This window comes from Hyperoodon ampullatus, assembly GCF_949752795.1.
Source record: "Hyperoodon ampullatus genome assembly, chromosome: 9".
Classification (NCBI taxonomy): domain Eukaryota; kingdom Metazoa; phylum Chordata; class Mammalia; order Artiodactyla; family Ziphiidae; genus Hyperoodon; species Hyperoodon ampullatus.
The window spans coordinates 53013650-53026305 of record NC_136922.1 but is presented as its reverse complement, the minus strand read 5'-3'; the positions used below and the strand labels follow the sequence as shown (position 1 = coordinate 53026305).

The 12656-nt window shown below is 40.9% G+C and overlaps 1 pseudogene across 1 annotated transcript; it reads left to right on the top strand.

Annotated features, from left to right (window-relative positions):
- The first annotated feature begins 10081 nt into the window (after positions 1–10081).
- On the top strand, positions 10082–11344 carry LOC307057789 (S100P-binding protein-like; annotated as a pseudogene). The gene has a single exon. The product of its transcript is annotated as a S100P-binding protein-like (transcript).
- The last annotated feature ends 1312 nt before the right edge of the window (positions 11345–12656 follow it).

The window sequence follows — 12656 nt, the reverse complement described above, 5'->3', positions numbered from 1 at the left end:
ATGTATTTTAACTGCTTTTTTCACAGAATGGCATTTTTGCTTGAAAGAACAAGTGACAAACTTTGATCTTTCAGATTTGGGTATTTGACAGATGTTTTCTTTGAAAATGAAGTCAGCCTCTCCTTTAAAAGAAAACCACTGGCAGTATTTGTTGTCAATGATAAAATTAAAGCTTTCAAATAAAAATTAAGAATTTTAGAAAACATATCTACCACTATGGACTTGACAACTTACCAATTCTTGAGACTTTTCTACAGAGAAAATTTAGTAACAAGTGGAGTTTGTATAATAAAATGTGTCAGCATATTGAATCTTTGCATAATTAAGAGCCAGTATATTCAGAGGTACAATGCGTGATGTTACAAGATCATGTGTGAGTGAAACATCCATTCAAAGTACAACTTAGACCAATAGATTTTCATATAACAGAATACAAAAAGTTCATTGATACAGTTTCAGACTCTACATGCAACTAACTTTTAAGATACTACCACTTGTGAAGAATATCTATAATTATTTGAAAAAGTTACTAAAATATTCCTCCCTTTTCCAGCTCTACATCTGTGTGAAGCCAGGTTATTTTAATGTACTTCAATCAAAACAATATAGTTAGCACAGTAGATTGAGAGCACGTGAGAATTCAGCTGTCTTACATTAAGCCAGGCATTAAACAGATTTGCAAAAATCTAAAACAATGCCACCTCTCTTTTTTGTTTTTGAAAATATAACTGTGTTCATAAAAATGCATTAATATGGGATTGTTATTTTTAATAAATTAATAAACATTTTCATTTCTCCACTTTAATTTTTACTACTATAAATATTTATAGATATAACCCACTTTTTAAAAAGTTCTTTAGAGTTCTTAATTTTTTTTTTTTTTTTTTTGCGGTACTCAGGTCTCTCACTGTTGTGGCCTCTCCCGTTGCGGAGCACAGGCTCCGGATGCGCAGGCTCAGCGGCCATGGCTCACGGGCCCAGCCGCTCCGCGGCATGTGGGATCCTCCCAGACCGGGGCACGAACCCGTGTCCCCTGCATTGGCAGGCGGACTCTCAACCACTGCGCCACCAGGGAAGCCCTAAAGTTCTTAATTTTTAAGTTTGTGAAGGAGTCCTGAGACCAAGAAGTTTGAAAACTGCTGACCTAGAGTATGATATGTGGCGTTTTCAATTTTTGTTCTCTGTGGAACCAGTTGCATATCACCAGTACTACCCTCCTGTGAAATAATTTAAAATCAAAACCTGTTATTCATTAAAACTTCAAGGTAGTTCCATTGTATAACCATAGTTTTTATTATTTTATTTATTTATTTTGTTGTTGTTGTTATTTTAATATGGGTTTTCCAAGGTGATGTTTCAGAAGCACATCATAAAATGAAAAGGGAGATTGTTGCTTCACCATGGATTCAACCCTACTATTATCTTATTAATTGAGTATGGTAATTCAACTTTTTCCTATGTTGCACATACTTCTCATCAGACCACTCTTTTAATATTGAAATTAAACTTGGTTCCTTATTGTGATCTAAGAATGTACTGAAATGCTGGGTGATTGATAAACAAAGCATCTGTGATCAAAGTCAGAGTTTCTTTGTTTAAATATTTTTAATGTTTATTTAAACAATAAGATGCTTGACTGAAAATAAGCTAGGATCATTTCTTAAAAGTTTTCTTCCCTTTTTGTAATCTTCCCCTTATATATTTGGGAGGGGGAGGAGGATTATATTAAGTTGACTCCTGAATCAGTATAGATTGCAGCCATTTTTCCAAAGAGCTCTTCCCCTCTTTGCTCGGCCTTGAGCCTCTGCTCACTTTCCCATAATTCCTTAGTAAGATGATGCTCTCTGACAGAAAGTGTGTTCCCCTTAAAATACCCAAAACCACACTATCGACATATGACCTTACCTTTACAGCTTTATTGAAGGATTATAGGTAACAAAATAAATTTTAGTACCCAGGAGAAAAACTAAAACCAGATGCTTAAATATGACTATTTCTAGAGTCAAAAGAAAAGAACAAAACAAACATTTCATGGGGACTGGGGGTCCCCTTCATGGACACAGAACAGTATCTGGTTGTGTTTAAATTTACTTCTCTGTTACTACTCTGTGAAGGAGCTTTCTTTAATCCCTATTGTAAAAAAAAAAAAATCTCCATTTAGGAGGACTCTAACCCATACCCACAGAGATATGTTCTACCCTAGGAATCACAGCCCAACTCACCCACAAACTCCATCCCCGCTGCAGAGGATGGAGGACACAATTCACAGGAGACAGGACACAGTTCTCCAATATATTTCCCTAAGTCTGAGTTTTTCAGTAAGAGGCAGTTAAGCAAAACCATCCCATTTGGCACCTCGAGTCTAGGCCCCTCAAGTCTCTACACCAGTGAGAAATGAAATGTACACCTTCATTCCTCCTGTAGTTTTCTAGTAACTTACTGGACCAAACATACACACACACACACACACACACACACACACTCTCTCTCTCTCTCTCTCTCCAAGGACAAACATTTCTCAACTCTGGGACAATGGAAGAGAAACATTTTCTTAAATGATATTTCTTAAACATTTCTGGCTAAATTTACACAGATTTCCCTGCCCTTAGCAGAGATGGCCACTATACATGATTACACAGAGAGAAGTCGTTTCCAATTGTTCACACCAGCATTATTCGCCATAACTAAAACATGGAAGCATCTCATATGTCCATCAATGGATTAATGGATAAGCAAAATGTGGCATATAGATACAATGGAATATTTTTCAGTCTTAAAAAGGAAGGAAATTCTGCCCTTTCCTCACCTGCCACTAGGTGTTTGGTCCTGAGGAAGCTAAGTCTGTGCTGGGGTGAGGCCCTCATTTCACTGGCTTAGCACCACGCCCAGAAGTGCCCTCATTCTTGGCATGCCCAGCAAAATGCATAGGAGCATGAGAGACCAATGGAGGAATGTCTCCTAACAATGCCTGCCCTTCTTTATATAGCTTCTGTTATAGAATGAATGTTTATGTGCCCCCAAAATTCTTATGTTGAAGCCCCATCCCCCCATTGTGACTGTATTTGGAGATGAGGCCTGTGAGGAGGTAATAATAGTTAAATAAGATCATAAGGGTGGGGCCCTAATCTGATAGGGCTGATGTCCTTATAATAGAAGATGAAGATATGTCATCTTCTTGCTCTCTCCATTATGTGCGGACACAGTGGAAGGCAGCTGTCTGCAAGCTAGGAGGAGAGCTCTCACCAGGAACCAGATCAGCCAGCATCTTGATCTTGGACTTCCCGGCCTCCAGAACTGTGAGAAATAAATTTATATTGTTACACCCAATCTGTGGTATTTTGTTATGGCAGCCCATGATGACTGATCTACTTCTTATCAGGATAGTTGTTTCAGCACAATTCTCACCTACCCCAGGCAGCCTGTCCTGGCATTATGATTTAGGTATTCCTGCTCTGTGTTCTCATAGTGCTTTCTTTTTTTGTTGTTTGTTTTTTTTTTTTGCGGTACGCGGGCCTCTCACTGTTGTGGCCTCTCCCGTTGCAGAGCACAAGCTCTGGACGCGCGGGCTCAGCGGCCATGGCTCACGGGCCCAGCCACTCCGCGGCATGTGGGATCCTCCCGGACCAGGGCGCGAACCCGTGTCCCCTGCATCGGCAGGCGGACTCTCAACCACTGCGCCACCAGGGAAGCCCAGTGCTTTCTTTTTATCTCTGTTCTAACACATGTCACACTCTAGGTATTCATTAATTCATTCATTCACTTGAATATAAAATATATGTATATATTGAGCTCTTACTATATGCCAAAGCACTCATCTTGGTACTGGGTACAAAGTTGCAAATAAAAAGTCTTCTCATGGAGCTAATAAACACATAAACTTAAGTTTAAGATAAGCAGGGCAGTTTGATTAAGAAAGACTCGGGAGAAAGGAGCTACTTTTAATTTGGGGGTCAGGGAAGGCTTCGTTAAGGAGGTAACATTTGAGCTGAGACCTGGATACTGAGAAGGATAAGTCCATGAGAGAATCAAAAGGAAGAGTGTTCTAGGCAGAAGGAACAGCAAGTACAAAGACCCTGGGTTAGGAATGGGCAAATTAGCTCGTTCAAGAAACAGAATAGGTAGCAAATGTGACTGGGCATGGTAGGTGAAGGAGAGACAGGTCAGCACCATAGCACAGAACCAGATATAGAGCTTTTTGCTATGGTGCGTGTGATTTAATTTGAATTAAAATTTTTTCAATATAGCAATGTGATATTATGTGTTAGTATATGTGTGGGCAATTGCCATAATATGGAATATAACTCTCAGGATGGTCAGCTAGAATTTGACTCAGGAAGGTCATATCAGAGGCAGCTACTAAAAGCTAGATACCAGAAGCTTTGCAAATTTGCATAGTGAATGTTAGAAATGTGTTTTCATTGGTAAAATTATAATATGTAAATATAGAATAAAATGCTAGTTATTAGAAAAGGGTTTTTAATTGAAGATATTAGTGACATTTTATATATATATTGTACTGGCGAAAATATTTCAGAGCTACTCGTGAATATACAAATTTTATCCAAAAATCCAATTTAAAAAATAAGCAAAAGACTCAAATAGACACTTCTTTAAAGAAGATATACAAATAGCCAATAAGCATATGAAAAAAATGCTCAACATCACTAATCATTGGGTAAATGCAAATCAAGTTCACAATGATATACCGCTTCATATCGATTAGAATGGCTATTATCAAAAATACAGAAAATAACAAGTCGTACCAGGATAAGTGCACTCTTGTGCCCTTCTGGTGGGAATATAAAATGGTGCAGCCATTTTGGAAAACAGTATGGTGACTTCTCAAAAAAATTAAACATAGAATTACCATATGATCCAACAGTTTCACTTCTGGATATATATCCAAAAGAACTGAAAGTTGGGACTTGAACAGACTTTTGTACACCCATGTTTATAGCAGCATTATTCACAAAAAACAAAAAATGGAAGCAACTCAAGTGTCCATTGACAGATAAATGGATAAACAAAATATGGTGTATATATACACAATGGAATATTATTCAAGCTTAAAAATGAATGAAATTCTGATACACCCTACAACATAGATGAACTTTGAAGACATTATGCTTAATGAAATAAGCCTGACATAAAAAGACAAATATTGTATGATTCCACTTCTGTGAGATACCTAGAGACAGAAAGTAGTATGTGGTTACAAAGGTTGAGGAGAAGGGCAAAGGGAGAGTTATGGTTTAATGGGTTTGGGGTTTCAATTTGGGATGATGAAAAGTTATTGAGGTAAATGGTGGTGATCGTTGCACAACAGTGTGAATGTATTTAATGCCACTTAAAAATGGTCACGATGGTAAATTTTATGAGTGCTTTACTACAATTAAAGAAAAAATTCCATCCAGCCGCATAGCCTGTTCTGTTAAGGATGACTCTCCAGGCTCAATCCCTAAATTGTCATTTGTCCAGCTAAGGATTTGGAAGATTCTGGTTGCCTGAAATAGACTATAAGGTTAACTGGATCTTGCCTCTAGTATATTGTCACATTTGCCTCCATTGTATCTTTCCTGAAAGGTGTGGTTAGAATACTAAAAAATGACAGAGCTGGGACTTCATTGCACTTACAGAACATATTACATAACTGTGTGTGTGTGTGTGTGTGTGTGTGTGTGTGTGTGTAAGAATTGTCCAAGCAAGTGCTTCATTGATAGAGTGAGGTTGTGGGGGAATGTAACTAAACCTCACTCACCTGAAACTATTGATGGCTACCCCTGTCTACCAAAAACAAAACAAAACAAACAAAAAATTAATATTCCTGACAATATTGGTACACTGAGCAAGATTATGTTCAGATAAATTTCAAAAGAAGTGAGAACTCTAATTTCTGTAAGAAGCCAAACTTTGAAATGTGGAAAATAACACATGCATGCTAGCTAGTATGCTTTTGGGTATGTGTTCTATAAAGCAGGGGTCCCCCCGCCAAGCCGAGGACCGGTAGCCAAGCTGAGGACTGGGCCGAGGACATGTTAGGAACTGGGCCGCACTGCAGGAGGTGAGTGGCTGGCGAGCAAGTGAAGTTTCATCTGCCGCTCTCCGTTGCTCCCCATCGCTCCCATTACCACCTGAACCATCCCCCTGCCTCCGTCCATGGAAAAATTGTCTTCCACAAAACAAGTCCCTGGTGCCAAAAAGGTTGGGGATCACTGCTATAAAGGATGGGGGGATAGTTAGAAACAAATTCATGTACCTAACTGTCGAAAAGCTGTAGTAACTGGTGGTGAAAGCATTGTGCCAGTCTGACTTTGAGGAGGCTTAATCACCTCTTCTGTGTTTAGGTTGAGGTTAAAGATTTAATGAAGGAAGGAAGAGTGTTGCCATAGTTGAGGCTAGTGGAAAGAGAATAATGTGGAGAAGTGAAAGTAGCCACATTCATCCACAAGCAGAGCCATTGCCTAGGGATATGACAAGATTATTTTCTGAGAGACTATCAGCAAGAACACAAAATTTAATAGAGTGAGAATTCGACAGAGGGCACAAAGTTGCAAAGTGAGGACATTAAGGTTTACACAAGGCTTCAGTTACAAACTATAAAAAAATAATTTGCTTAAGACAAGGAAAAGTAGGATGGAGTTTAGTTACCCAGAAGAGACCTAAAGGAGGAGATATTGTGCTGTTAATAGGGTATATTTAGGACCTTAAGCAGCCACCACCATATGGGAGACTGAGAAGAAACTTAAAAGAAACTAAGGTCCTCAAAACGAAGGAAGAAAACTTCAGCTAAGTCATCCTGCTTTTTGGTTCTTGCAGGAAACACTGGCCCAAAGCCAATATTATTATAATTTTTTAAGCAAAGAGATGGAAAAGCATTCCAGGAATGATATACATAGAAACTAGGAGTTCTGCTTCTATTTAGGATGAAGAAAACCACATAAGAACATTGCCCCCTTCTTAAATCCAAACTCCAGGGGAAAAAATTTCGAAAGTCATAGCTTTTTTTTTTTTTTGCGGTACGTGGGCCTGTCACGTTGCGGGGAGTGCAGGTTCAGTGGCCATGGCTCAGGTTCAGCGGCCATGGCTCATGGGCCCAGCCACTCTGCGGAATGTAGGAATCTTCCCAGACCGGGGCACGAACTCGTGTCCCCTACATCGGCAGGCGGACTCTCAACCACTGCACCACCAGGGAAGCCCAAAAACCATGGCTTTTTGAAACCATTAGAGAGCCGTGGTTGCAAGGTAACCAAGCCAACTGAATTTAAGTATTGACAAACTCCTCTGAGGAGAGATGTGACTCTTGAACCATTTCAGTTTTGGGAGAGCCAAGAAAAATTAAGTGGTCACTGTAGAAGCATGTAAGAGTAATGTGCTAACATTATTAAAATGAATTTCTTAGGGCCAAGCTATTTTTGGTCAAATATAACAGAAAATTCGTCAAGAGAAAATTTGGATTAAAATAAATATTAAAGGGAATTCTTTAGGCAGGAGGAAAATAATTCGAGACGGAAAGATAGAAATGCAGGAGGGAATGAAGAACACTGGGAGAAATGATTGTATATATGTGCATATATATTGACTTTAAAAGCAACAATTATAAAGTTAGCCAATTTAAATATAGAATTAAATGCATGATAACACAACAAGTGAAGAGGAGAGAACACACATTAAGGAGTTTTAGCTCTTGCATATTTGCTATATGTATATTGTGATTTCTAATGTAATCTCTAAAAGAATAGCAATAAAATTAATAGAAAAAAGAAAAATGATTGGTAAAATTAAGACAGATCAAGAGAATAAACACAAAACAGATGAGACAAATAGAAAACACATAGCAAGATGGTAGATATAAAACTAAATATATTGAGTGATGTCAGTGAAAATGGCAGTCAAAAGTTCCTAAAATTCTCCCCTCAAAAATAACAAGAAGGGCTTCCCTGGTGGCACAGTGGTTGAGAGTCTGCCTGCCGATTCAGGGGACACGGGTTCATGCCCCGGTCCGGGAAGACCCCACATGCCGCGGAGCGGCTGGGCCCGTGAGCCATGGCCAGTGAGCCTGCGCGTCCAGAGCCCATGCTCTGCAACGGGAGAGGCCACAACAGTGAGAGGCCCTCGTACTGCAAAAAAATAAATAAATAAAAAACCAAGAAAACAGACCTCAAAAATGTCAGAATCAATTTTTTCAGAACTCTGAAAATTAACCAAAGCCTGTCAGCAATCCATGGAGCATTTATTTATTTATTATTTAAGTTTAGTTATTTATTTTTTGGCAGCATTGGGTCTTCGTTGCTGCACGTGGGCTTTCTCTAGTTGTGTTGAGCGGGGGCTACTCTTTGTTGCGGTGCGCAGGCTTCTCATTGCGGTGGCTTCTCTTGTTGTGGAGCACAGGCTCTAGGCGCATGGGCTTCAGTAATTGTGGCACGTGGGCTCAGTAGTTGTGGCTTGCAGGCTGTAGAGCGCAGGCTCAGTAGTTGTGGCGCATGGGCTTAGTTGCTCCGTGGCATGTGGGATCTTCCTGGACCAGGGCTTGAACCCGTGTCCCCTGCATTGGCAGGTGGATTCTTAACCACTGCACCACCAGGGAAGTCCCATGGAGGATTTATTAAAGAAAAGCCACTGTAGGGACTTCCTACAACTAAAGAGCCCACCCAGCGCAACCAAATAAATAATTTTTTTTCTTTTTTTAAAAAGAAAAATCAGCCGTATCTTGATAAGAACAGCAAGCTTAGTGGTGTTTTAACTTACTCTGCTCCCCATCCTCCCTCTGCAGTAGCTTTGAAAACTAACCACATGCGTTTATGGTGAAAACCAGCTACCTTAACAGTCACTGGAGGGAGCAAAAGGATTTACATTGGTGAAAACCCTATTAATATAGACTTACATAGGTGTAAATCTTCATGATCTTGGATTAGAAAATGGTTTCTTATATGTAACACCTAAAGCACAAGCAATAGAAAAGTAGATAAATAGGACTTAATCAAAATTTAAAACTTTTATACTTCAAAGGACACTATCAAGAAAATGAAAAAGCAACCCACAGAATGTGAGAAAATTTTTGTAAATCATACATCTGATAGGGACTTGTATCTAGACTACAAAACGAGCTATTACAACTCAATAAATAAAGACAAATATAACCCAATTTAAAAATAGGCAAAGAATCTGAATACATAATTCTCCAAAGAAGATATAGTAATGGCCAATAAGCACGTTAAAAGATGCTCAACAGGGCCTCCCTGGTGGCGCAGTGGTTGAGAGTCCGCCTGCCGATGCAGGGGATACGGGTTCGTGCCCCGATCCGGGAGGATCCCATATGCCGCGGAGCGGCTGGGCCCGTGAGCCATGGCCGCTGAGCCTGTGCGTCCGGAGCCTGTGCTCCGCAACGGGAGAGGCCACAACAGTGAGAGGCCCGCGTACCGCAAAAAAAAAAAAAAAAAAAAAAAAAAAAGATGCTCAACAGCATTAGCCATGAGGCAACTGCAAATCAAAATCACAATGAGAGGATAAAATGACGCAGGGGGCGGAGTGAGGTGCAGTCGTTCGCCTAGGCTTCGGCCCAGCTTCTGGAGATGAAATGATGTGATTCCTGGGATTTGCTTCAAAATAATCTGACCTATTGGAACATTCTATGAGAGAAGCTCAGAAGAGCCAGCTCTGTGCCTGTGGATGTCATGTGGCATAGGAATTGATGCTTTCAGTGGTTATGAAGAATAGTGGTCCTTTGTGTTCACAGTAAAGTTTGCAAGTAATGATGTTTTTCTTCCAGTGAGCATTTGGGATCCCGTGCCCCCTGCAGTGGAAGTGTGGAATCCTAACCACTGGACTGCCTGGGAACTCCCAGTACTAGACCTTTTGGAAGGAGTTGGAGAGTAGGGGTAGTGGCTCAGAAAGAGCTTCTCTTTCAGAAATGTGGCTGCTAAGCCCCAGTGCCTGTGATACTTGTGCTTGACAACCGCAGACTTCGAAGGTGGGAGTCAACCATTTTGAAAGTCTCCTGAAAGGAACAGCTAGCAGGAGCTGAACACTTTTTCCATTTGGTCTCGTGGCAAAGGCAGAGATCACACCAGCAGCTCCACACAGTATGATGTGCTCACTAGTGCCCTCTGAACAGTCTTCTGGTACCTCTCTCTTGCCTAAAGACAATGACCCATTTTCTTGGGATTCCTTGGATGAGGATGGATTGGATGACTCCTTGCTGGAGCTGTCTGTTGGAAAAGATGATGGCCCTTTCATTTTCACGGAGGAAGAGATTCAGGAGCTCTTGAAGGATGATGACCTGTCAAATGAGCACTTTTCTTGGGGAAGAGGCTTGTCTAACGATGACAGCAGGAATGTTGAGAAGGGAGGGAAAGGGAGTCAAATTCCACTTGATACTCCCCAAGAGAAAAGTTCATTGTACAGCTTGGGACCAGAAGCTGAGACCTCTGGCCTCTTCAAACTACCTCAACTAAATACATCAGTTGGTCATGGACCAACTCCTACTAAACCATTGAACAGACGCTTTGCACTAGAAGAGAATCTTATAAAAGTTACAGTTGCACCATTTGATCCAACAGTTTGTGATGTTGCACTTGATAAGGACAAGACTGATACATCCGAAGTTACTGAAAAACCCTCCTCCCTTGGAGAAGAGATGAGAGAAGATGGTCTTAGCCTAAATGAGAGCACAGTTTTCACAGAATCTGAATGGATCAGCCCCAATAATTCTGCCTATGATGGGCCCCCACTCCCTTCTTCAAACAGTAAGTTTTAACAAACTGTCTCTGATAAAAATATGTCTAACAGTAAGAAACCTACACCTGTAACCTCTCAGATACTGAACCATTCAGAGACTCCTTCTAATACGGGATCATCCTGGAGAAATGGATCACATAAATCAAGTTTTGAGATGAGGTTTCCAGTTGTTTCCAGTTCATCAAACAAAGATGTTCTTGACAAGGATTCTGGGAATCTGAAGTTCCATGAAAAAAGACTAGGCAAAGTCATTCCTGTTCTGCAAACCAAAACAAGGACTAATATTCTGACGTTTTCACCATCAGATCTAGAAAAGCAGAAGCAAAGTTATCTCAGGAATGTCATTGGTCATATAGAAGACCCAGTGGACTCTAACCAATGTACCTTGGGGGAGCTGTGTGCCTTGATGGATCACATTTATCACATGCAGAACCCAAAATGGTAGCATCCTTCGGACCTCACCAGGTGAAACTACGCCCGGTTCCAACAGAAATCTCTGCAAAGATACAGTCTGACTCAGTGGGTTGATGGGAACATGCGAAGCCACCATCGGTTCCAGCATCTACCAGATTTCCTGTACAGTCCATTTGTCTCCTCCCATCAGCAATGAAGGTCCCTATCCAGGGTCCTGTCCAGAGCAGCATCTCATCTGCTGCTGTTTTGTGCTTTGTAGATTTTAAATTTTATTTTTCACAACATTTTTATTTAAAGAATTTGTCACCTTTTGGAAATGCCCATTGCTGACTTGAAATTTTTTGTATAAGGTCCTTCCTGTTTGTGTGTGTCTATGCATTTAAGCAGTGTTGAGTTGATACAGTTTTTTTTTTCTTTGTGGTACGCAGGCCTCTCACTGCCGTGGCCCCCCCCTCCGCTGCGGAGCACAGGCTCCGGACGCGCAGGCCCAGCGGCCACGGCCCACGGGCACAGCCACTCCGCGGCACGCGGGATCCCCCCGGACCGGGGCAAGAACCCGCGCCCCCCGCCTCGGCAGGCGGACCCCCAACCACTGCGCCACCAGGGAAGCCCAGTTTTAATTTTTTAATTTAAATTGAAGGTGGCTGCCCCCTGAAAGTCAGCATTAAGTCAAAACACCCAGGCTCAAGCAAAACACCCACCTCTGTGTAGAGGTGAAGTCTACTTCTGGTGCCCAAAAGAAATCTTTTAATCTCCTATGAGGAAGAGATTCTTTATCAGGCTGCAAGCCAGTGTTAATTATTGCTGGTGACTTATAAATGGATACAAGCCACTTTTAGCAACCCCTCTTACTTTTTTTATTTGAATCTCCGAATACCTGTCAGTATTTTAAAGGTTGGTAATCCAGGACATCTGAAGTAGTTGAAAGGACAAATTAAAAGTGTAAATCTTCTCTTCTTTTTGTACCTACTAGCTGCCTTTATTTTTTGGCTATTTTTTTTCATTCTTCATTAAATTTATTTTGCACAATAGTGTTTACAAGTCTTCTACATCTTAACTCTAATAGAAGAATAGCAATAACAACCCCTGTTGACTAACAACCCCTGTTGATGACTATCAACCCCTGTTGATTTGCAGTCTTGTGACTGTTTGCCTTCTCTGCCTTTCTTCAAGGATTTTCCTTCTTTATTCCTCAGTGACCTTAGGGCTCTACCAGCATATTCCTGTATCCTGTTAGACATAGATATGCCTCTTAAGAAAAGCCTTACTGTACTCTTTATTGAAGAACCACCTACCCAGAGTCTTGACTCTAGGACAGGTCAGAAAGCAGTGCTATTGAGAGGTGTCATTTGGTCTTCAGTTTCATCTGCTGAACCCCAACTTCAAGTATGAGTTGACGTATTAGTCAGTGAGCTTCCATCCTGTGGGAGAGACTTTGGAGAAGCTGTCTTTTGTCTCCATTATTAGTTAATAAGAGGTGCCTTTTGATCCAGGATGTTACCATCTCC